General features: G+C 37.8%; 1 protein-coding gene across 3 annotated transcripts in view; it reads right to left on the reverse strand.

The window, feature by feature from the left end:
* ANGPT1 (angiopoietin 1) overlaps positions 1-25,772 on the reverse strand; it is a 277,865-nt gene that overhangs the window by 18,146 nt on the left and 233,947 nt on the right. The window lies entirely within an intron of this gene.

Genomic DNA, 25,772 nt, shown 5'->3' on the forward strand with positions numbered 1-25,772 from the left:
TATATATATATATATATATATATCAGCAAACAAAAAAGATCAGAAACCTTATTTCTGATGAACTTGCATTATAAGTAGTATCTCTAAAATTAAGTTCAAAATGCCAACCATTTTATCCCAAATCTGGCATTATTCAAAGAAACTACCTTAATTTCTAGAAACATTTCTCATATAAAGATTGTGCTAACCGACAATAGTGGCCCTGCCAATGGTTGTGTATATTGCAAATTATCAGAGCTCTGTGAAAAAGGTCTGTTTTTTAGGTCCAGGAATGTGGATAATCAACTAGCATTTCAAGTTACCTTTTGCAGATTGTCAGAGAACATTTTGAAGAATATTATCCTAGAATAAAAATCCTAGTGGACAAATCAGAATAGTAGGCTAATGAATCTCACCGTCTGATGTCTATGCATTTCCTATTGATCCTACAGGCTACTCTTATATCTTCCTGGGCAATACAATATGTAGAACAAATGGCAACCTGCTCAGGTCCTTCAGTGGTCTCAGGTCTCAGAGTAGCTAGGCTGAAGTTGTCAGTAACAACAACTTGATACTTCAGGTATTCTCTGGTTAAGATTCTAAACTTGTTTTCTTTTTCTTTTAAGGTTTTAGCCATAGAGTACGTGCACTTGCCAGAAAAAGAGAGAGAGCGAAACAGTGAGAAGGAAAGTGAGAAATAACCCCAGGAGAGATGACCAGGCCACAATCTCTTCTCTTCCATTCTCCTTGTGGGATTTTGGGAATGTACACATACATGCCCAGTGTAATTTTCTAGCTATCGGGTCCAGGACTTGAACTGTGATCAGCCATGTGGGAGTCCAGTGCCTTAACCAACAGGCCACCCGCTGGTCCCTCTAACCCCTTTTTCTAACTCTACTTTATACTACTCATCTATACTAACACAATGTTGTAACCCAAATCATGTAGCAATATTTCTTATAAATCATGTAAGTTATTATTTTTGTGTCTGGGTCTTATTTATGCATATAGTAGAGTTAACGGGTGATTAGTATCTCTGCATGAATCATATATTTCTAGGACCTAAGCCAGTGCTGAGCAAAATGTTACATTATTTTAAAATAGTAATAGCCAAATGTGTTATATATTTGACTTATATATATATTGGACCTAGGTGATATATATCCCCCATTATTATTTTGTGATATTTGATACTATTTTAGCAAATAGCAGAAATGTTGCATGATTGTATAAAGCATTTTATAAGTATTCTATGAAGATATTTTTAAAGAATTATTTTATTTTAGTTATGTATTTATTTATTTATTTTAATTTGACCAGAGAAGGACAGAGAGAGAGAGAGAGAATTAGAAAGCCACCTGGTCAAGGATTTGAACCGCGACTGGACATGTGGTTGTTCAGTGCCTTCAACCACCATGCCACCTGCTGGCCCCTGTGTGAAGAGTCAGAGCAAAGGATACAATTGAACCCCAACCAAGCTCTGTTGGTGTCAACAAGCAGCAGTTCTAGCTCACAGAAGAACAGATAACTTTCTAAAATGGAATCACCACATACAGATTCTATTTTAAAGTTCTGAGAGTCATTCTCCAAGTCCCTAATAGTGCAAACTTAGAGATCTTTTTATAGTGTCACCTTGCATTTGAGGCTGTTGCCAGCCACTTGATGGGTTTTGCCAGGGAAACTAAGGTAAAAAAAAATCACCAAAGGGAATCCTGGAGCATGTTACCTGGGTGAGTTTTTCTACTTTCCAGATCTGGTATGAAGTGAGCATGATCCCTTTTGGGGGTCCTCAGCCTCTCAGAGGTAGGCACATTTTCACAAAACCAATGAAGATGTTGTTGGGTTACCATTATAGTCAAAGTAGGAGCACTGAGGGGATCCAGTCTTATGAAAATTTCATACAAAAAGCCTTATTATTATTATTATTATTATTATTATTATTATTGAGTTGCTAATTTGGTGAATACAGAATTAGTTCCAAGGGTATAAAGGAAATGGTTTCAAAATTAAGTAGCTACGGACTCTGCTAGCCTGAATTCTCCTGCCAAAACTGGACTGAGTTAAGCCCACAGGAGCTCTCTTAGATGAGCAGCTAATTACAACTCTTAATTTTGGCTTATTTATGATTGTTTTAATGGTCTTCATTTTTTAGAAAGAGATTTTTGGTATAGGGTCTGTATGCTTGCTGGAGAGACAGAGACAGAAGTAGAAAGCAAGAATCAAACCCCATGGGAGATAGTCACGCCACAGTCTCTTCTCCTCCATTCTCTTCCTGGGATCTTGGGCATACACACACATACACCTGGAGTGGTTTTGAAGCCACCAAGTCCGGGACTCAAAACGCAGCAGATCATGTGGGAGTTCAGTGAGGTAACCGCTATGCCATCTGCTGGTTCCAGTGTTCTTCTTCTATCTTAATGTAAGTCAGTAACATATTTTCTTGCAGTAGTTTTAAACTCACTGACAGGGACAGACTTTCCAGAACACAATGATTTTATATAGTGTCTTTTGCAAATACTTCAACACAAATGTTTAGTTGATTGTGAGTGATTACTATGTGATAGAAATGCAGTTTATACTTTTATCTGTTCACATGAGAGTTACAGTCTAATGTCATAATTAACAATTGTTTCTCTGTATAACTGAGGCACAATTGCACAATTAAAAATTTGAAAAGTAAAGAAAAGCAAGAAGAAAATAAGTCAATCCCTGTCTCAGCAATGCAAAATTTTAGTCCATTCCTCAGTTTTCCCCTCAAAATAGAAAATATTATTTATTTTTACGTATACATGTGTCTAAAGACATTTTTATAAAATTCTTGAATAACATGAATAAAACTTTTGTCAGTAGCCCAGTTTCATGTCTTTCTTTAGAGATTATCACTAACATCAGTTTTGTGGGCCTAAGAAACGATTTCTCAGGCCTGCAGGTGGTGTGGAGGTTAAGGTGGCTGAATGTCACATAGGCAACTTCGTGGATTGAATCCCATACTGAGTGGTTTGAAATAATCAGGCTGGCTGTGGGTGTGCATGCCGTAAATCCCAAGAGGAGAATGGAGAAGGGATTGCAGCATGGCCATTACTCTAGGAAGTGATTTCTCACTTTTCCTCTTTCTCTCTCTCTCTCCAGCAAGGGCACTCACCCTGTAACAAAAACAAATGAAGAAAAAATTCTCATGAATAAATACAAATGGGAATTATATTTTACGTATTTCTTTTATAAGATGTTTTCATATATAACTTTATGACCATGTTTTATGCTATTACACATTCTTCTCCAGCATCATTTGGAAAGTATCATACAAATACATCAATTGTCACAAGTTTAGGGGGCCTTTATGCATTTCTAAAGATATTATTCACATGTATATGTATGGGTTAGAATAAAGTCTACGACATTTTTTCCTGAATTCTCTCTACCAACCTCATTGATTCTGTGTGTTAGGCTTTGTGAATAAAGACATTTTTCCAGGTCCATTTAATTAAACATAGAGGTTAATCTTCTGGTCCTTGCAGGTCTTCTCTGGATTATTGCAGAAGTCTTAAAATTGGTTTTGATGCCTTCAGTTTACTCTTTCTCCCTCTTTCCCCTAAAATCTGACTCATATGACTCATTCAAGAACACGCATGTATGTCATCATTCCTCTACGCTGGTTAAAATCCCCTTATTTCTTCCCTGAAGACTCAAAAGTTCAGATTCCTTCTAGTGGTTTACAAGTCCTTTGAAGTCTAGCCTCTTCTACTGTCTACTTTCTCCCACGCCACTCTGGGCCCCCTCCGATCTCTTGTTATTTCCTGTACATGCACACAGTGCTCCAGTCTTACTCAACCCCCTGTTCCCTCAAAGCAACGCATTCGCTCCTATCCCTTTGCATCTGCATTGCTGCCCCCTCTTCCTAGGAGACCCTCTTGAGCTTTGAATAGCTGAGCTCCTACTCATCCTTTAACATTCATTTCAAGCATAACCTCAAAGAGCCTCAAATTGCTACCTTTATAATGGCACTTACTCGCTGTATTTTAATTGCTTTTTTACTAGCCTGTCTCCCATTGACAAAGTGTGAGCTCCCTGAAGCACACACTGTATGTTGATCATTGAACCACTGGGATTGAAAACAGTGTCTAAATAGAGAATGACCTCATGTTCACTAAAAAGTGAAGGATAAATGTGCTAAGTAATTAGTATTCAGTAGGCTCAAGCAAAAATAAACTCAGAATCAGTAACCCTAAACCAAAATACATGTGGCCCTTGTTTAGAGAGGGCCATACTTTGGATTTCATTTAGCTAAATACTCAAGATAAGTAGTTAGGTACCCATGCCTTTGACCATTTAAATAACATAATTTTTCTTTCCTTTTATTTTGGAGAGATTTTTTTTCTATAGGATGCATATGCTCACTTGAGACAGAGAGATATCATCCCCCAAGAGGGATGGCCATGCTGCAATCTCTTCTTCTCCATTCTCCTTTTGGGATCTTGGGCATGCACGCACACGCATCTGGCATGAGTTTAAGCCACTGGGTCCTGGGGACTCAGACCGTGGTTGATTATACTGGAGTCCAGCAACATAGCCATTATGCCAACTGCTGGTCCCTAAATAAAATAATTTAAAGTGTGTGTGTATGTGTGTGTGTGTGTGTGCACATGTGCATATAAACACTCTTCCACACCCTTCTTTTTTTTTTTTTTTGGAGAGGTTTTTGCTATAGGGCACGTGCGCTTGCCAGACAGAGAGAGACAGAGAGACAGGAAGCAGGAAATTACCCCCCATGGGGGATGGCCACACCGCAATCCTTTCTCCTCCATTCTCCTCTTGGGATCTTGGGCACACACGCACACGCGCCCAGCGTGAGTTTAAGCCACCTGGTCCGGGACGCGAACCCTGGTCGACTACATGGGAGTCCAGCAACATAGCCATTACGCTAACTGCTGGTCCTGTTCCACACCTTTCTTGATCTTCTCCCTAGTTCTTTCTTCTCATTTTCTCAGAGGCTCTTGAATATAAAACATATTTGACACATTATGCAGATAAAATAAAGGAAGAGAGGCTATGTTTTAGCTCATATTAGTTACTTAAAAGTAGATGAGACATAGGCCAGCCCATGGCCTGGTGGTTAAGGCAGCAGGATCCCACCTGGTCAACTGTGGTTTAAGTCCTGGAGCTTGAAAAAACATGCTGGATTACTGTATGTGCATGCCCAAGATCCCAAAAGGAAGGATAAATGGGAAGAAGGGATGAGGCATAACCAGGCATCACAGAGAGTGGGATTGCTTTTTGACTTTTCATCTCTCTGTCTCTCTCCATGAGCTTTCTAGAAAATTACAACAAAAAAGTAGATGAAATGAACATTTTGAGGAACAGTGGATTTTTCACTTTTATATTCATTTCCTCATGTCTCTCTCTTACCATATCACACAGGAGGTACTCATGCCTTCTTAGTGGATGGTCATTCTTTGGCACTGGGCAATAAAGAGTTAATTGTACACAAATAATTTCTTTTCTAAACTATTTTAAGACATTTATAAATAAGAAAAGCTATTCTTCCATGGAATCATGTGAGGAGAAACTGTAGTCAAGAACAGGTCTGTTGCACTGTTAAGGAGCTTCTTCTTTCTTAGCTGCTCTTTAGCTAGCATGGAGTCAGAATTATTGGGAAAGAAGATAACAATAGCTGGTAAACTCTGGACTGGTCACTCATTGTGCCATGCACTTTTGTAATTATATTTATTTTAAAAATGTATGTTAACTGAAGCTAAATAAAACATTTACATGGATTTTTTTTGTCTTAGAATTGAAAATGAATTTAGTTTTGGGGACCAGATGGTGTCGTTGTTACCTCACTGGACTCCCACATAGTCCACCATGGTTCATGTTTTGGACCCAGCGACTTAAAACTCACACTGGGTGCACGTGTATGCATGGTTAAAATCCCAAGAAGAGAATTAAGGAGAAGATATTGCAGCAGGGCCTCATCCCGCCAAGGGGAGTGATTTCTTGCTTTCTGTTTCTCTCTGTCTCTCCAGGGAACACACGCATCCTATAGCAAAAATATCGCTTAAAAAAAAGATACTAAATTTATTTAAAAAATTTTTTCCCCATAGCAACACAGAGACATTTATTAACAGTTTTGTTTTTCCTGTAAAGGTCAAAGAACTTGAAATAGTTTCCATTTTTGAACATTTCTCTCTTTTTAAAAATTTATTTATTTTTTTCTGTTAGTGAGAGAGAGAGAAACAGAGAAACAGTAGCCTTAACAGGGTCTTGATACCACAATCCATTCCCAGCTTCACCCACCTCTGGACCATAGGCGCACACACACCCAGCATATTCAGGGAGGTCTCTAGGCACAAACCCAGACCCTTCCCATGCCACACCTTGCATTTTATGATTGCACCACTATCCACCCCCCTGAAATATTATCAATGGACATAAAGTCATATCTAGCAAAGCCTGTCCTTGAATGAGTGGAGAAATGTTTTATGTAAATAGCATTTAGTGGATAGAATTACCAAATCAGTTGTAATTTAATGCTAATATTATTTATATACATATCATAATTGTGAAAGACATTGTCTATTTCTCTGTAATGCTACTCTAGATGGTTCTTACTCTTCATACCCTCTGCCCCAAAGAGGTTCATACCCCTGTGATGTCTACATGGAATATGTCTTTGTTCTTTTTCTTCATATTGGCTTATATTTGTTTGTTTTGTTTTGTTTTTGCTGACTCTGGTTAATTTCTCAAGTTATTATGTGTAATTAACTACCCCCAACTTTTTCTATGTAGGGAAGAGCTACTTGATGTGAACCTTCATGTCACAAAAGAAAAGTCAATATACAAGGCTGGCTTTGCATTTGACTGTGGTGAAAGGGAACTTGTATATGAATCACCGGAGAGAACACTACTTCCAAAATAATTTCTTATGTATTTCTTTTCTTTCTTTCTTTTTTTTTTAGAGGTTTTTGCTATAGGGTGCGTGTGCTGGCCAGAAAGACAGAGAGAGACAGAGAGACAGGAAGTGAGAAATCACCCCCTGGGGGGATGGCCACGCTGCAATCCCTTCTCCTCCATTCTCCTCTTGGGACCTTGGGCATGCATGCACACATGCCTGGCATGAGATTTAAGCCACCGGGTCCGGGACTCAAACTGCAGGCGACTACATGGGAGTCCAGTGACATAGCCATTATGCCAAATGCTGGTCCCTGTGTTCAGCCATTTTAACATAGGAAGGGTGATGTATCAGAAGGTAAAATGTCCCTCCATAGCAAAACATTTGACCTAGGCACAGAAATGAGGAAACTGAATAACAACAACAAACCCAAACAAACAAATAAACAAAAAGAAAACTCTAGAGAGTATAATTAGATTTGACGAAAGAGGCAGCAGTAAAGTAGAATTGTGGTATTTATTTTCTTCATTGTATTTTTTCCTTAAGGAAAAAAAATTGTAAGTACTTATGGCCAATGATTTTAAGAATATTAGCATTTTTATCTTTTTAATTAGTATCTTATGGGAAAATAAAACAGATGAATGCACATTGAAATCAGTCATGACTGTCAAGTCACTTTAATCATCCTCAGTGAAAATATAAACACACTTCCTTCTCTTAGAAATTTCAACTACAAAACCGTTCTTATATTCTTATTGAATGTAAGACAATAGTGAGCTCTATTATGGAAATATCATCCCCAAAATATTCCTTTGTATCATACAAAGGATTCTATAAACTTCTTTTCTTCAAAGTAGACACCCCAAGCTCATGAATCCAGTTTATCACTGATTTTGTCTACTTAGGACACTGTCACTTCTTCACATTTGTATTTCTTCGCTGTATTAAGGGGGGCAACAGACTTTCATTATCCACAGCAGTGGGAGTTGCATGTATGACAAATTGAAGTTTGGCCTCAACTCTTTTGAACAGTGGATAGTTCAGATATCTGAACTTTAAGGTCTTAGGTACTGACAAGCTGAGGAGATTTTTATTTTGGCTCTGAGCTCTCTCCCTGCCACCATATGGAACTAGTTTGTCTTTCTCACAATTACTTGAAGAAAATGCAGAATGACCCTGATGGTTCTCTTTCGGAGTCTGGTAGCAATGACTCAATCTGACAGAATTTCCCCCACATGGTTATGCCGCCTGGCTGCTGCTCCCAGGCTATCTCTGCTTTAACTACCTCCCCTTACCCACTGAAAAGGCACCACTGGGAAAGAGGGATGTCCTATCATGTCTGTTAGCACTAGGTTTAAGAGATACAGGTGGCAGCTCTTGCTGAATATAACAGTGTTTCTCTTGTCAATCTCTATGTAGAGAACAGTACTTGCTTTACTATGACTTCTGTAGAAAAAGGCATTTGTTAGTCAATATGAAGACACCATTTGGAAGTACATCAATGATTAATTTTGTAGAGAAAGGGGTAAAGGAAAATTTCTGCAGATTCTAAACACCTCAGAAAGTTTGGTAGTGATTACCTTTGGAAGGCTATAAAGAACATGAACTTTCAGAGAGAGATAGGAGGATATTTTCAATATGAGCATTATGAAATTTGTGACACAACTACTGAGATTTCTAACTGAGTTTTCTAACATGAATAATATGAAAGAAAAGAGATTCCATAGGTCAGTCCTTTGAATGTGTTGGGAGGGTTGATTGAAAAAGCATGCAGTGTAATTTTTCAGAGATATGATGCATCTAATATATATGTTTTCATTTTTAGTAGTATTTGAAGCTGAAATTCTTCATTTTTAAAAATTTACTCTAGGGTACATGTGCCCATGAAAGAGAGAGAGAGGGAAAGAAAATGAGAAAGCACCCCCAGGGATGGGACCATGCAGCAATCCCTTTTCCTCCATTTGTGTCTTAGAATTTTGGGCACACTCGCACGCACATGCCTCTGGTTCCAGGAATCGAATAGCACAGTTGCTTATGTGGAATCCAGTCATCTTAATCACCATGCTATTCGTTTGCCCCAAAGCTGAAATTCTTTACATTTTCACAAAAGAATCCTATATAGTCCTCTCTATATATACTTCCTTCAAGTATATAGAGTTCAGATAATTAAATCTGCCATGATGAAAATTATTGAGGTTGGAAGTCTTGAGATAAAAGGAAGAATATAGAATATAAATTTATCGTGACTAGCAGATTGCATAATGGTTATGTCGCTGGACTACCATGTAGTCGATGGCAATTTGAGTCCCAGATCTGGTGACTTGAAACTCTTGCAAGGCACATGTATGTGTGTGCCCCAGGTCCTAGGAGAAGAATTGAGGAGGAAGGATTGTGGCATGGCCATCTCCCATGGAAGGTGATTTCTCGCTTTCTGTCTCTCTGGTAAGCACATGTGCCCTATAACAAAAATCCTTCTTAAAAAGAGAGAGGGAGAGAGAGAATATGAATTTATCATCACATAGCATGAGGGGAGAATTGAGTCTCAGATTTTGCAAATATAAAATAGGCAGCTAAAGAGTATTTTCTATTTTGGGAAACCAGCAGTTAGCGTAATGGCTATGTCGCTGGACTTCCACATAGGCGACCGCGGTTCATGTCCCGGACCCGGTGGCTTAAAACTCACACCGGACGTGTGTGTGTGGGTGCCCAAGATCCCGAGAGGAGAGTGGAGGAGAAGGGGGTGTGGCATGATCATCCCCCCTGGGGGGGGATTTCTCGCTTTCTGTCTCTATGTCTCTCTCTGTCGGTTTGGCAAGCGCACATGCCCTATAGTCAAAAACCTCTCCAAAAAAAAAAAAAAAAAGAGTATTTTCTATTTTTCTCTTGAAATAATATCTGCAAAGTGACATTTTATTCTTTTTGATTCAGGATTATCCAAGTGTGCAGTGGGCTTATAAATAACTAGAAATCTACTGAATCTATCCCTTTCTCCCTATATTCACAAATCCAAAAGCAATCATCCTTCAAAGCCAGCCCAAATGTTATACAGGAAGCCTCTGTCTTCTCTCTTTTAAGCTGTCACTATATGGATAAAGGGATAAATTGGCCCTCTTATGGCACATCTCATTTTACCTATTATAGCATTATTATTTATATATGTGCCTTATCTTCCTCACTATACTGTAAACACCTAATGGAAAGTATTCAAATCTTAGCCAACTGTGTGAATTCCATATACTATATACTTAACAGGCATTCAATAAATATTTATAGAGTCAATTTAAACTGAGAATTCAGGTTGTTTACAATTTAAGCATTATTCATCTCAAAAGATAGCTTATTGTAGTAATATTTTAACTCTAATAATGCAATTATGTTTTATAGTTCAAGTCACATGAGTATTTTTTTTCCTTATTTAAATATTTATCCAATGTTAATGACCTAGTAGTCTCCTAGGATCATACTGGGGCACTACTATATTGAATATGGAATTAGCTTGAGGTAGTTAACAAACAAAGCTTTTAAAATAGCACATGGAATAAATGAGACCATCAAGTTTTACAGAGAGACTTATATCTATAGAAGTGTCTGTTTTATTGGATAATTTCCTCTTGAATCTTGCCATTATTTTTTCAATCTGTTTCGAAAGCTTTATGTTCATTGTTAGAGACAGGATTTGTTTCTTTTTTTTTTTTTTTTTTTTTTTTTGGTATAGGGCGCGTGCACTCGCCAGACAGACAGAGAGACAAAGAGACAGAAAGCGAGAAATCACTCCCCATGGGGGATGGCCATGCCACAGTCCTTTCTCCTCCATTCTCCTCTCAGGATCTTGGGCACGCACGCACACGCGCCCGGCGTGTTTTAAGCCACCTGGTCTGGGAGGTGAACCACAGTCGACTACACAGGAGTCCAGTGACATAGCCATTAGGCTAACTGCTGGTCCCCAGGATTTGTTTCTTAATGTTGAATCTTAGGACGGTGTTCTCTGTTTGGAGAGGGCTTTATTAAGTTCGTGTCATTATGTGTAATACTCTTTCATATCATAGAGATATATTCTGTTACTTCACAGTCCATAACTGAACAAAATTATTTACTTATTTGCAAGAGCTTGTCAATGAATATGTGAGAAAATGCTAGGAAGATATATAAAACAAAGTCTGTTTACCTATAAAAAAGTGAGTGACTATTCGAGGACTTTTCAAAAAGGTCATGGCAATGTGTTATTATGAAAAAACTATGTACATATTTTAAAATTGTTTGAACTAAAATAAATGTATATTGGGAACAGAAGATGGCATAATGATTATGTCGCTGGACTCCCACGTGGTCAACTGTTGTTCAAATTCCTGACCCGGCAGTTTAAAACTCACACCAGGCATATATGCATATGTGCCCATTCTCCTGAGAGGAGAATGGAGAAGAAGGAATTATAGCATGGCCATCCACCCTGAGGGATGATTTCTCACTTTCTGTCTCTTTATATCTCTCTGACTCTCTAGCAAGTGCACGTTTCCTATAGCAAAAATCACAAACAAAAAAGAAAGAAAGAAGAAAATCATGCAAGATACGTGTGTATGCATGCCCAAAATCCCAGGAGAATTGAAGAAAATGGATGGTAGTGTAGCCATTCACTCTGGGGAATCATTTCTCTCCCTCTATTGTCTCTCTCTCTATGCACCCCATTTAAAAAAAAAGAAAACTTTAAAAAAAGTCAATGAAGTAATTGTATCCAAAAAAAAAATAAAAATGAAGAATAGGTGATGTCTTTCTCATGTTATTGTGAACATAAATTAGGTAGTACGTATATAAAACTTTTAAGATTGCCACACACAAAGTAGGTTCTGTTATATTAAAAAATAAATAATAAAGCTTCCCTAACCAACAGCCATGCAATATACAATAGTTCAGTAAATGCGAGTTATGTGAATGACTAAATCTCAATTAAACAAGAATAAATATATATGGATTTGATAGGCATATGTAAGTGTCCATGAAGTACATAAGAAAAGAGTGATGAAAATGAGAGCCTGGCCTCATATCCTAGTGGTTAAAGGAGAAAGATACCACATAACTTACTGCAGTTCAAATCTCAGCCATGGCAGCTTGAAAAACATTAGATATATACATGTGCATGCCCCAAATCCCCATGCGATGAAGAAATGGAGAAGGGATTGTAGCATAACCACACCCCACTGGGGAAGTACTTTTTCCTTCTCTCTCTCCAGCATCATGTGCCCTCTGGCAATTAAAAATTAATGAATTAATTGATGATATAGATACAGAACTAACTAAGTCATGTATGTAGACAATAAGATGGAGAAAATAAAGATAAAACATTTTGAGTATCGTCTTTCATTATATACATACACACTGAACACCATTTTTTTATTTCTTTATGTTTGATGATATTTATTTTGTTCAAAGTTTATTTACTAATTTCTTAAAAAGAGAGACAGAAAGAGAGAGGGAGGTACCCAGGTCGTGCCATGCGGCAGTCCCCTCCCACAGCCTTCCAGCCCGAAGGTAAGCCCCAGGTGTTTAGGTCAACCTGGGATCTGAACCCTGAGCCTTCCTATATGGCTCTAGCATTGTGTAGCAGCACCCTCCAGCCTGTGCTATTGACAGGACACAATTTTAATGTCTCTTCTTTTACTTATAAACATTAATATAATGCAGAATTTGGGTAAAATGATTTTATGAAGCACCCCATGTTGTCACAAGCTCTTAACACTAGAAACAGTTACCAGTGATGCCTGTTTCAAAATGCTAATATATCAAGTTCTCAGTGTTTCTCAAGACAGACATGATGCTTTCAGATATTCAAAGCCCATGATCCCTTAACATTTTATTTAACTGAAACAAAGATGAAAAGTTATTTGCTGATGACAATGTTTATGGTAATGTCTTTGTTTTGAATTTGTCACGACATTCATGCTGGAAAAAGCAATGTTATACACTATAAAGATACATAGGGATTAAATTTAAATTAAAAATACAAATTAATTAAATTTAAAAATTCTTCTTCCCAAGAAAAGTAGGGGGATGCCTATGCATTGTACTAAGAGAGCATACCCGATTTTTGTACATTAAATTTTTTTCATTAGATCTTTGAAAATGAAACCATATTTACTAAAATTCAGAAACACACACTGTAGTGAATCTCTGTTTTAGTTAAAAAATGAAATAGTTATTCCAGTATTCCTCCCCTTAAAAATACATTTAAAAAATTGGGTGCTGGGACCAGCAGATGGCATAACGGTTATGTCACTGGACTCCCACATAGTCAGCCACAGTTAGAGTCCTGGACACCACACCTTAAAACTCATGCCAGGTGCATGTGCATATGTGCCCAAAATCCTGAGAGGAGAACAGAGGAGAAGGGATTGCAGAGTGGTCGTCCCCCCTGGGGTGTGATTCTCTGCTTTCTGTCTCTCGTCTCTGTCTTTCAGGCAAGCACATACACCCTATAGCAAAAACCTCTCTCTCTAAAAAAAGAAAACTTGGGTACCAAATTGAATTACATGGCACAAAGACCTCTGTAAAATATACAAGCTGTCTCTTGAACGTATATTAATCTTCTCAGGTCACGTGTGGCTGTCAGAGTCAGCTCCGAGTAAGTGGCTTAGTGGCTGCACCTTTTTCTATCCCTAATAGACCAGTCCAGTTGTCTCTGAGAGTCCATGGGTTTTGCTTTTTTTTTTTTTTATCAAAAATTAAGTCAAGACCTTTAAAATGAATGACTGAAATGTTTAAATTTTTAAAAATATAACAAGTTCAAGGGAGTTAGGTTTGTTCTCATTTTGATTTCTGTTTAAAAAAACAGCAAAAGTGTTTTTTTGTTGTTTTGTTGTTGTTGTTGTTGTTGTTGTTTGTTTGTTTTTTGCTGACACCCTCTAGCAAAGGGGAAAACAGAGGGAGAGAGGAAAGGGTGAGTAGAATGCTGAAAAGCTTTGAGCAGCATTTTCTGAGGTTACTTGGGAAGAGGAAATATTTTCTCTTGATGTACTTGGACATTGTGTTGCTATAAGTTCTGCAAATAACACTCCAGTGTGCATAAGCGGATTCTTCTGTTGACCAAAATCATGAATGTGCTTAATTCCCCCCACAATTAGTATAAGATAAAGTTCAAACTGCTTATCATGGATTATAGCCCTCTGTTGTCCTTAGTACAGCGAGCTCTTCTATATGAGACAGTTGCTGTTCTCTAAATAATCAGGCTCTCCCCGACCTCTGTGTCTTTGTTCACATTGCTCCTTCTGGCTGGAATTTCAAGACATTTTCCCCTCTGCCACCATACTCTATACTTGTCTCGTGAACATGTACTCAGAGTTCATAAAGGACCACGGATTTCCTCTGGCCCCTTTCATTCTCCTTGAATATACTCCATCCATCCTTAACCTCAGCAGAACTCACCACACTTTTTAGTCCCAACTATAATCTAATTCCCAGGGTTATTATGCAATGGCTGTAAGAGTGGAGCTGACTCATACATAAATGCAAGCACAATTTTATGTTCCTTCATTTATCTGGGGAAAAATCTATAGCTCCACCAAATTTTTTGAAAAGTCATGATTCCTTTATAAAAGCAAAACAAAACATAAACAAATATACTAAAACATATGGCTGCTGAAATACATGAGTCAACTATCCCATGGTTGGTTTCTTCTACAGAACTAGCCTTGTAAGAGCAGAAAGGATGGGGCCAGTTCTGTGGCCTGGTGGTTGGTGGAACTGGATTCCACATGGCCAACCACATCGTTTGAATCCCAGACTCAGGAGCTTGAAAAATGTACTGGACATAGGTGTATGAATGTCCCAAATCCTGAAATGGTGTAAGAAATGGAGAAGAAGGGATTGGGATTGTGGCATAATTACATCCCACTGGGGGAGAGCTTTCTCTCCTCTCTTGCTGTCTCTCTCTGGTGAGTACACACACCCTCTAGCAAATTAAAAACAAAAACTAAAAAAAAAGAGAGAGAGAGAGAGAGATCAACAAGCATAGTGTTTCCTTTTAGTATTACTGAAATGTTATTTCTGCATTTGCATCACCTGAGTATACTTGGTAGAATTGAGATAGCTAAGTCTATTCAAGAATAGGAATGCCCAGGGAACCAGCAGTTAGCGTAATGGCTATGTTGCTGGACTCCCACGTAGTTGACCGCGGTTCACATCCCGGACCTGGTGGTTTAAAACTCACACTGGGCGCGTGTGCGTGCGTGCCCAAGATCCCGAGAGGAGAATGGAGGAGAAGCGATTGCAGCGTGACCATCCCCCCTGGGGGGTGATTTCTTGCTTTCTGTCTCTATGTCTTTCTCTGTCTGTCTGGCTAGCGCATGCGCCCTATAGTGAAAAAAAACCTCTCCAAAAAAAAAAAAAAAAAAAAAAGAATAGGAATGCCTGGATGTGAGACTCAGAAATCTACATTTTAACCAAGTACCATATTTGACTACACATATTTGACACACTCAAGTTTGGAAACAACTGGCATGGTGCCCAGGAAATACTAGCAATATCATAAATTTTTGGTAGCTGACTGGTCAGATAAATGCATGAAATGCAGGCTCTGCTTTCAAAACTATAACAGACTTTAAGAAAGTTATTTTAGTAAAGTTATATAGGTAAATGCAAAGCCATGCCATTAAAAGAAAATTGAACAAGAAATGCTGCGTGTTTACTATATTTATATCTTGTTTCTTTGCATTGTGCAATGTAAAAATTCTTGTGTATCATTTGCAGGTAAAAAGAGAAGAAACAATGGAGCCTGACATTGAGTAGACCAGGGAACTGATTCTCATCCATTCAAGAAAGTAAAAATCTTACATTTAAATTATTATTTGCTGTCATTCTAAACTAGAAGCCTCTGAGAGCAGGAAATTTGACTTACTGGCCTCTGAATTTTGAGCATCTACGGCATTAATTATCTCATTCTGGTCAGATATGTGTGCTGAATATATACAAATGAAAAAGCCTTGTTGACAGGTTTTCACGTATTTATTAGCATATGCTTCCTTTCCAGGCACATGCAAAGCATTGTGAAGAGGTCTGTGTCCTCCTAGAGGTGACTTTCTATTAACAGGGACCAGCCAATTGCAACCCAGTGTGATGAGGACTCCTGTCCAGGAATGCACAAAGCATACACAGTGGGAGCACACAGAAGGGTTTCTTACCCAATCTACAGACTGAGCTAAGACTTAAGAGAAAAAATCAAATCAGGCTAAGAAACTATACTCTTAAAAATAGGGGTTAAGTTCTGTGGGTTTTATGCCCTCCATGGTATCTTCCATATTGTTGTCATTCACTTAATGAACAGAACAATCAACACACTGAGTGAAAAAGATTTGGTTAGAAAAGAACATTTCGGAGGGGCTGTGAGGTCATCATTAATTACCTGTCCTAAGTCCTCCACATGATGTGAGTGGTCTGGCCCTCTTTCACTCTGAGCATTTTGATTAGTCATTGCCCAGTCATACTCTATGCTTTGGTATTACCTAACTACTATAGTTTCCTCACCAGATATGCCGTATCTCTCTTTGAACACTCACATATTCTAGTCCGTCTTCCATTCTTCATCCCTGAACTATTCCTCAGCTAATTCCAATTTACAAGTTTTCAAGATTTTTTTTCCCTTTAATTACCAGAAGGCATGTGAGCTTATGAAAGAGAGACAAAGCAACCTCCCCCTCACAATCAGGTGTAGTACTGCTGCAATCATCTTCCTCCATTTCTCTATCCCATCAGTATGTGAGGCACACATTCCCAGTGTGTGCGTGTGTTTTAAAAAAACTATTTAATTTAATTTTATTTATTCACTCATTTATTTTAATTTGACCAGAGAGAGACACACATACAAAGGAGGGTGGGGGGGGGTGAGAAAGCAAGCCATCGATTCCCAGACTCAAGCCGTGGTCAACCATGTGGGAGGATCCAGTGTCTTAACCCTCCCTCCACTTGCTGGTCTCACCTAGTGTGTTTTTCAAGTTGACAGGCCAGGATCAGAACTGTGGTTGACCATGTAGAACCTGGTTCTCAGTGCACAGGGCTTATCCACTGCACTACAGGGTTAGCCTCCAAAATTTCCATTTGTATGCTAATTTAGGCTACTCCTTAGAAGCCTTCCTAATTTTCCAAAGTTGGTAAGAGCTCCTCTTTCATGCCATACTTGTCTTTATCAGTGAACTATGTTCCCAGCATTGAATTATGATTACCTGTTCAGCTGTCTACTATCCACCCTCTCCCCATCTTCATCATAAATGAATATACGCCCATGTAAACACAGTATACACTTTTTACCTTAGGATAGTACACAATAGGTTCATGACAAATATTTAATTCACTCATAGGACCTTTCTCTTTTGCTCATAAGCAGCAGGAAGGGAACTCAGAGGACTAGATCACAGGACTTCTCCTCAGACTATTTCCTGGAGGCAATGTTAGCTTGCTCTAGTAAACTTTGTGAATTATAAGTTTTGAGCAGTTGTCTGAGTCCTAGCATTTTGCAATGAATTCTCTGAGAATTATTAAATCTAATAACATTGGGACTATTGACTTCATTGAGTTAGAAAAATCCAAAGTTACAACTACGTTAAAGCTAAGAGATTTTTCTGACACTTAGAAGACCAGGAAAAACTACCAAGTAGGGACTAGCAGTTGGGGTAATGGTTACATTGCTGGACTCCCATGTAGTCAACCACGGTTCGAGTCCCTGACCCAGTGGCTTAAACTCACGCTGGGCACGTGTGCATGCATGCCCAAGATCCCGAGAGGAGAATGGAGGAGAAGGGATTGTGGCATGGCCATCCTCCCCCCAGGGGGTGATTTCTCACTTTCTGTCTCTCTGTTGTCTCTCTCTGTCTTTCTGGAGAGTGCAAAAAAAAGCTACGAAGTAATGTAAGATTGTTCCTCTCATTACACTGAAGACTTAAGCTTTTCCCTCTGAATATTTCATCTTTATAAAGGAGTATAAAATATAAATTTTGATGATAAAAACAATTCCTGTTCTTAAGCAGTAACAACTACATAAATTACAACCTAAATAAAAGTGATATATCTCCTAAATTGAAGAGATTATTTGAAAATATAAGAAAAAGTACTTAAAACTTTGAGTAGGACTGACCTGTAGTGTGGTAGTTAAACACTATGCACAGAAAACTAGATGACACATGACTAACAATAGTTCAAACCCCAGTATTGAGCACCTTGAGAAGCACTTGGTGCATGAGCATGTGTGTTCAAAATCCTGACAGAATGGAGAAATGGGAAAAAAAGGATTGCAGAATAGACATGCACCACTGGGAAATGTATTTTTCTCTCTCTGACAATCACATGCACCCTCTGGCAATTAAATACAAAACAACAACCAAAAAAAAACCCAAAAACACCTTTAATTTAAAAACCTATGCTATAAATTCAAGGGGGTAGAACATTCCATAAGAATCTCTATATTTTTTTGTACCTTCATCAGTCCAGAACTGCTGGTAAAAAATAACTTTCCTTTTTGTATTTCAACACATCTGCTACTGCTTCCAGCCAGAACTATGAAGCCAGAGAATTAGAGAAATGAGAAATATTTTACTAAAAACAAACAAACAAAAAAAGTGAAACAAGATTTGCAATACCTACAAAAATGTAGGGATTGAATTTATATGATAGGCTCAAGAGAATTCTCTTCAATCCACACAGATTTTGTCTTGTCCTTGAAATATATACACAACATGGGAGTAATTTGATGATCAAAAACAGGGAGAATAAAGGGAGAGGTGGAATTAAAAGAACTTCACCCTTACCTTCTCATTTTATTTCTCAGAATATGAGACTTTGGAAAAGTAAAGCAAATTATCTAAGGTCATTGAGAAAAGTAAGCACAGATCCAAGTCTAGAGTTCATGTCTCTGGACTCCCAATACAATGTTTTACAGGTTACATCAGACTACTTCCCAGTAAAGATCGTGGTTAAAATTAAATTATTTAATAAGTGAAATTTCTTCAGAAAGATATTTAATGGCCATCTTATTTTCAAGTTGTTTTTTCACAATGTTATTCATCTCATCATATGGAATCTTCCAGAATAAGATTTATGATACCCATCAGTCAGTCCCAATCTGAGGCATCATACATTCTCAACAAATAACATAGACAGTCATTATAATTTGATTGTGCCCCACAAAATTCATGTGTAATATTTTGATGGTACTAAACGGTAGAATTTTTTTTTCTTTAGAAGAAACGTTTTCTTCCAGAATTTCATGGAATAGATCTATCAATGCTCTTATTAGTTTCTTCACCTTCTGGGATACCAATTATCTGGATGTTTTGGCCTCTAATGGTATCTAGTATTACTCATATATTATTATTTTTGTGGTTATTTTCTCAGTCTTTTTGGTGATTTTTTTCTAGGTCAGAGGTTCTATCTTCTAGATCTGATTTATAGTCTTCTGCATTATCTAATCTGCTTTTAATACTTTCAAGGGAGGTTTTTTATTTCCTGTATTACAGCCTTCATCTCTAACAGTTCCATTTGATTCTATTTTCTTGAATATATAGGGTTTTTTTTTTTAAATCAAATTCAATATATATACCTAAGCTAGATGAATTAACTAAGAATTGATAACAAATATCTGGTGTGTACAGAACACACTATGCACCATATGCCTTGTGTTTAGATGAGAAAACTGTCACAGTACTTTGCACAAGGTCACAGGCACAAATGTGAGTAGGAGTCAGAATTAGAACCCTGGTCTTATAAATACCCACCATATGGCCACCTCCCAATAAAGAGAAAAGAATCAGTTAATTACTGGAAGTAAATAAACTCAAAGCACACAATCTAAGACATAGTACATGTGTCCTCTAACCTGATTTATGTCTTTAATAATTTGTATGTCTGTGGGACATATTACCTCATCTCTCTGGTTCTCAATTTTCTATCCTTATAAATCGAAATACTTGTAAAGCTCCTTGCAACTAAAAAGTTATTTTCTAGAATAGAACTGCTTTTATGTGTATATTTCTTTTCTATTTTTATGCCCTTCAATTCTTTGGTAAATAATTAATTTGGACCCCCCTAGTAAATGTTTGAATGTTTTCATCATTTTAGGGATTATAGTGACTTTTACTTCACATAAAAGCTTTGCTGGTCTCAATACAATTAGAAAAACAAATACACGAGGCCACAGGTGGCATGGAAATAACATTGAAACACATACTTAAAACCTGGCAGGGAAGTCTGAGAAACCAAGCGCTTCCAGTCACCAAAGTCAGACCGTGGAAGGAAAGATCTACGGAATCCTACTGCCTTGGTCTGCCTATGTTAGCTGTGATTGTTCAGTCAAACATCTGGTGGGTCTGGAGCCATTGTCATCATCAGGAAGCCAGGACAGACACCATGTAGGAGAAGAGATAATGTGAAAAGTGCAAGGCTTCTTTGCCTCTGAACATTCCCAGATCTGATGATGTCCTGGGTGTAAGACAATTGCTTCACTTCTGCCTTCCAAGTCACACAAAGTTCTCTTTTAGCCAACTCTAACATGGAGGTCCCAGGTCAAGGGCTTACATATAGTGAGAATCTTCTGCTGATGGGAACTCTGCAGAGTCCCAGCATAGCACAGAGCATCAAGCTTACATATCGGCATCCATGTCTCTGCTTTTGGCTCACTCTGTTTATAAACCCACTAGTATTAAACCATAAGATATCCACTTTGATGAATTTATCTAATTCTAATGACCTCCCAGAGGCTCCACTTCTTAAGAGTGCCATGGTCCTTTCGACCCAACACCCAGCGAAAAACCAGAAGGTAGGAAGTAACATATAATTCATCAAATGACCAGAAACCACTGTAGAGGCACAAGAAATAAGAGAAATCAAGAAAATGCCTCTCCCACAAGGGAAAAGAACAGCCTGTCATCATCTATAGACAGCAAAATGGAACTTATGGATATGTCACATAAAGAATTTAGTATAATCATAGTGACAAAGCAAACAGAGGTGCACGAGAAGAGAGAACGAACTCCAGAAGACGCAAGTCAAAAGAGACAGTAAGTTCCAGGAGGTGAGAAAGTTCTTCCATTAAATAACACACATTTTATTTAATAACACTGCTCAATGAGTTGCAATAGAATGTGGATGCTGGTTAGTTAGTTCCAGATTGCTGTGGATAAATATTAGTACAGAGCCTCCAATGCCCTGAGAATGAGAGTAATTAATTTCTCTAAGAAACTGAGTCGGTGGATTTAAAGAAGAGTGCTGTTGGAAACTGGCAGAGTGAAAGAAGCAGGACTGAGCAAAATGAGAAGTAGGGGTCAAATATGGTCACAATGAAGACCTCAACTAATCTCAAGTGAAATTTAGGACCTGAATGGCCCTTCAGAATTGCCCCAAATTGAGATAAGGGGGCCTTAATTAGCTAGTCATTGGATACAATCTGTCTGCAGGAAAGAGCAGTGACTTTGGTGATGGGACCCTCTTCACCACAGACAACACCTGGCGAAGGGATCTCAGTTGCTAGCTTTGGGGCAACAACAAGCTTTGGGTGATGGGAGGAAGAGTGTTTCTGTTATGAAGGGGTACAATGTATTTGCACATAACAACATCTACCATTGTAGGTATTAAAAAAAAAAAAAAACTTCTCAGAGTGAGAGAATCTTAAAGATGTAAGATGTATGTATCCATGTGACAAAGTCAGGTTTATACGTGTGGAATAAGGATATAGGATAAACAAAGGCATGGAGGGTTAAGAGAAATTGAAAGTTGCTATGGCTTGATTGTGCCCCTCCAAAATTTAAGTGTTGATATTTGGTTCCCATTGTGACTATATTAAGAGGGTGGAGACTTAGAGACACAGAAGTTAAAAATTATCTATGGATGATAATGTGTATGGTAATATCTTTCAACCAATATACAGTGTATTCATGATGAGAAAACCCATTTGGTATTCTGCAATGATACACAGTGATTGAATTTTAAAAATATTTAAAAATAAAATGAAAAGAGGGTGGAGACTTTAACTATTGTATGAAAAGGTGAGGCATTTGGGAGGTGATTAGGATTAGATAAAATATCAAGATGGAGCTCCATGTTCGAATTATGGTTGTTTTAGTAGAAGAAATACCAGGACGGGAACAAAGACTTGGACATAAACACACAAGTTCTTGCCATGTGATACATCTCAGAGCTCTGCAGAGAGAACCCACCAAAAAGACCCTTACTACATGTGACTCCTTGACTTTTCACCTCCAGAACTACAAATGGAAAAAACCTCTACTTTTTATATGTTACCCAATTTGTGGATTTCAATGATTAAGTAATGGAGACCAGACAAAAACACAAGAGGTTACTAAAACATAATCATAACAATGAGGGATCTGGTTGAGGAAGGATGAAGCAGTGCATGGTAGCAACAGCTGGACAAATAGGAAGTGGTCTGGTCATGAAGAATCTTAGTGGCAGACTTCAACCTGTAGATATTTGAACACTGTTGGAATATATAAAGGAAAGAAAGGGTCAAGTGTGGTTGTCTGTTAGAAAAATTATCCAAACAATAGTGTGGAAGATGTATTTGTAAGTACAGGACTGCTGTATAATACTCTGGGTGTTAGCTGATGAGAATCTGAATAACACTGACTCTCTAGAGTAAGTATTTAATCATTTCACATTGATTGTGTGCTATTTTACTTGATATGCTTATCATAACACTCTTGCATTATTTTTTTTCTTATTTATATTCTTTTGGGTTCTATGGATTTGATTTTCTATTTGAGAATATTATTTTGAGTTTCCTTAGACGATAAAAGGAAAATATGTGTATCACATGCTCATCTATCCGTTCATGACACTTACTTTTAAATGATATATGCCAAGAGCATGATAAAGATTTTAATTTTTAATTTACATTTATTACACAATGACCCTAGCTATTATATTAAATATAAAACATCTAAGAGAATATTAAAAAAAAAAACTCTCGAAAAGTTTTTGATTTAATTTGAAAGAGGAAAAAATAGAAAATGTAAAAATACAAAATAAAAACTTGGCATGAATTTAATAGTTTTGTTTTTTGTATGTTTTTTCTTTAATTTCTTTTCTTTATTCATGATAGAACATGTGTGCACACACATGAGATTGAACAAGAGAGAGAGGAATGAGCACCTGCAGCATCTGGTCACACTATGATCTCCTTCTTCCAGCTTTCCAAACCTTCAGATCTTAGGCCGTCAAGCGTGTGCCGAGAATATTTCAGGCTGACCAGCCAGAGATTTGAACTGAAGTCACCACATGGGATCTGGCTCCTCTTGAGCAGCTCATTACTGCTGCTCTGGGAAGCCAGTCTACATAGTTATATATTTTAGTTAGAATTTAATTAAATTTGAGCAGGTCAATTAACTACAATCTCAGTGTCCTTGTCTTTAAAATATATCTAATAGCACCTACCTCAAGAAGTCATTATGATGATTAAATCTCACTTTATAAATGATAAAATGCTACACAAATCTTAGTATTAATACTTTGAATAATTTATCAAAAGAATCCTAATTAAGAGGAAGAGAAACAAATGGAAGAAAGCTAACAGTGATGGACAATTGAACTCCAACCTGAAGTGGAACATGGCACCCTCAGACCTTGGGAAACAGTGTGATGACACACGCAGGGAGAAGTTACAAGGGGTTAGCTTCCCTTTCCAAGCTTCTGTTTCATTTTTTGGAGTGGGTAACAACATTATATAGTGTGCTTCTTTTAACTAATCTTTCACCAGAGCAGGCATCATGTTTTAATGAGTTCTAATTTCCCATTTGATTCCAATGTGAATCTTATACCAAATTGCATGAAAAGGTGATGATTGCAGACCTACTTTCTACTAGGTCCTGGCAGGAGAAAGTCCAAATCATTAAATTCATTACAGCAGCATGTCAGAATACAAACCACATTGAACTAGGTGAGAGTCAGTCATCCCTTCATATCTTTCTATCTTCTTGAACAACATACTGTGTATTATTGGCCCACAGTTTTCTTTCCCCTAAAACCAGAGGTTGAAAATTATAATAAATTAACTTTCTTCTAGCTTTTTAATTTTGGTTCTCAAGGTTCACAATTCTCTCAGGAAAGAAAAATGGGGATTTCAGAGGGTATGTGTCACTTTAGCAGGGAAGTTTCAAGTTTTGGTTATATCAGATGAATGAGGATGTGGAATCACACCAAGGTCAAAGGGATGAAGAAAGTTCAGTAAAGGCAGGGGGCACTCCAAGAAGAGGCAAGTGCTCTTTCCTTAAGCCAGTGCCAGAACAACATTCATCCCATATACCCTGACACCTACTGCAGATGCCGACAATCCTTCTAAACCTACCCAAACACTCTTTGTTCCCTTAACACTACCCCAGCCTCATACACATGCATGCACATACATACACAGAGGTACAAATACACACACCGCCACCTATCGAGAATTGAGAGACATTTTGGAAAGGAACCAAAGCAAATTTTTCAGGAGCCTAGAAAAAGACTAGACTAATTATTTGCTAGTCCTATTGTCAGACTGTTTGACATTAGCCAAGTTTCATGTAGTTTCAAGTTTCAGATGAAAACATTTACATAAGGGTACCCCTGATGTTTTACAGTGGTTTTTCTTGTTATAAAGCTCTCAAAATATTGACTTCCTTGGAAACATTTCTTCTTACACTCCATTGCATTTTATAAATGTCTCTTTGGTTTCTTGAGTTGCCATTAAGTACACCCTCACTCCCCTCATGAGACTATCAACTCTTTAGATCTATTTCTCATTGTCTGTTGTGGTGACATCATCATTATTATATTTTTAATGCTTATTATGTCTCCAAGGATCCAATCCCATACATCATCCATTTAAATAAAATGATTTACTCTGTGAGAAAGATGCATATTCAAACCCCTGGAAAATAGTATGTCTTCAAAAGATATATGAGCAGCAGAAACATCTTAACTATGAAAAGATAGGCACACCAGCACCAGCTGGGAAAAAAGCACAAGGCTTTGGTTGCTATTGCAACTTTCTCAAAGCAAGATACTTCCCTTAATACACTAATACTGTTTCTAAGACTGATGTAGTTATGGGAACCAGCAGTTAACATAATGGCTATGTCACTGGACTCCCACGTAGTCATACGCAGTTCGCATCCCAGACCCAGTGGCTTAAAACTCACGCTGGGTGCGTGTGCATGCGTGCGTGCCCAAGATCCTGAGAGGAGAATGGAGGAGAAGGGATTGTGGCGTGACCATCTCCCCTGGGGGGTGATTTCTCGCTTTCAGTCTCTATGTCTGTCTCTGTCTGTCTGGCAAGCGCATGCGCCCTATAGCAAAATCCTCTCAAAAAAAAAAAATGACTGATGTAGTTACAGTATTAAGAGTTAAAAAACATTGCTACCCAGTTGACTGATTAAGAAACAGAGACACACACAGTTAAGGACTATGATGTGCTGAGTATTTCATTAATGGGGGGATTGATTTTTTTTTAAGGTAACTCAAATAGGAACCCTTCTAATGTTTTAGTAACCTACTTCATAACAAAGCTTGACTGTCAGGTCAAGACTAGAGATCTCATCACTGTCTGCTAAGTCACCAATGTCCTTCAGAGCTCCTGGAACACAGAAGTCACCCAGTCCATGTTCAGGGAATGGATTTACTACATCACATTATTTCCTTAGCCACATATTCCCCTCTAGTTTACAAACTGATTATTGAAAAAAATCAGAAACATTTAGAGTTATGTTTATACTCTGTCTACTTACATGAAGTATTATAACATATTTTAAAGTTTATTTATTGATTTCTTCCATGAGAGAGAGAGAAGAAGAAAAAGAGAGCAGAGAGATAGGTACCCCCAATAGGGTCTTCACTGTTTAATCCAATCTAGTCTCAGCCTGTCTGTATAATGGGTACATATGCA

This window comes from Tupaia chinensis, unplaced genomic scaffold, assembly GCF_000334495.1.
Source record: "Tupaia chinensis unplaced genomic scaffold, TupChi_1.0 Scaffold145257_1, whole genome shotgun sequence".
Taxonomy (NCBI): domain Eukaryota; kingdom Metazoa; phylum Chordata; class Mammalia; order Scandentia; family Tupaiidae; genus Tupaia; species Tupaia belangeri.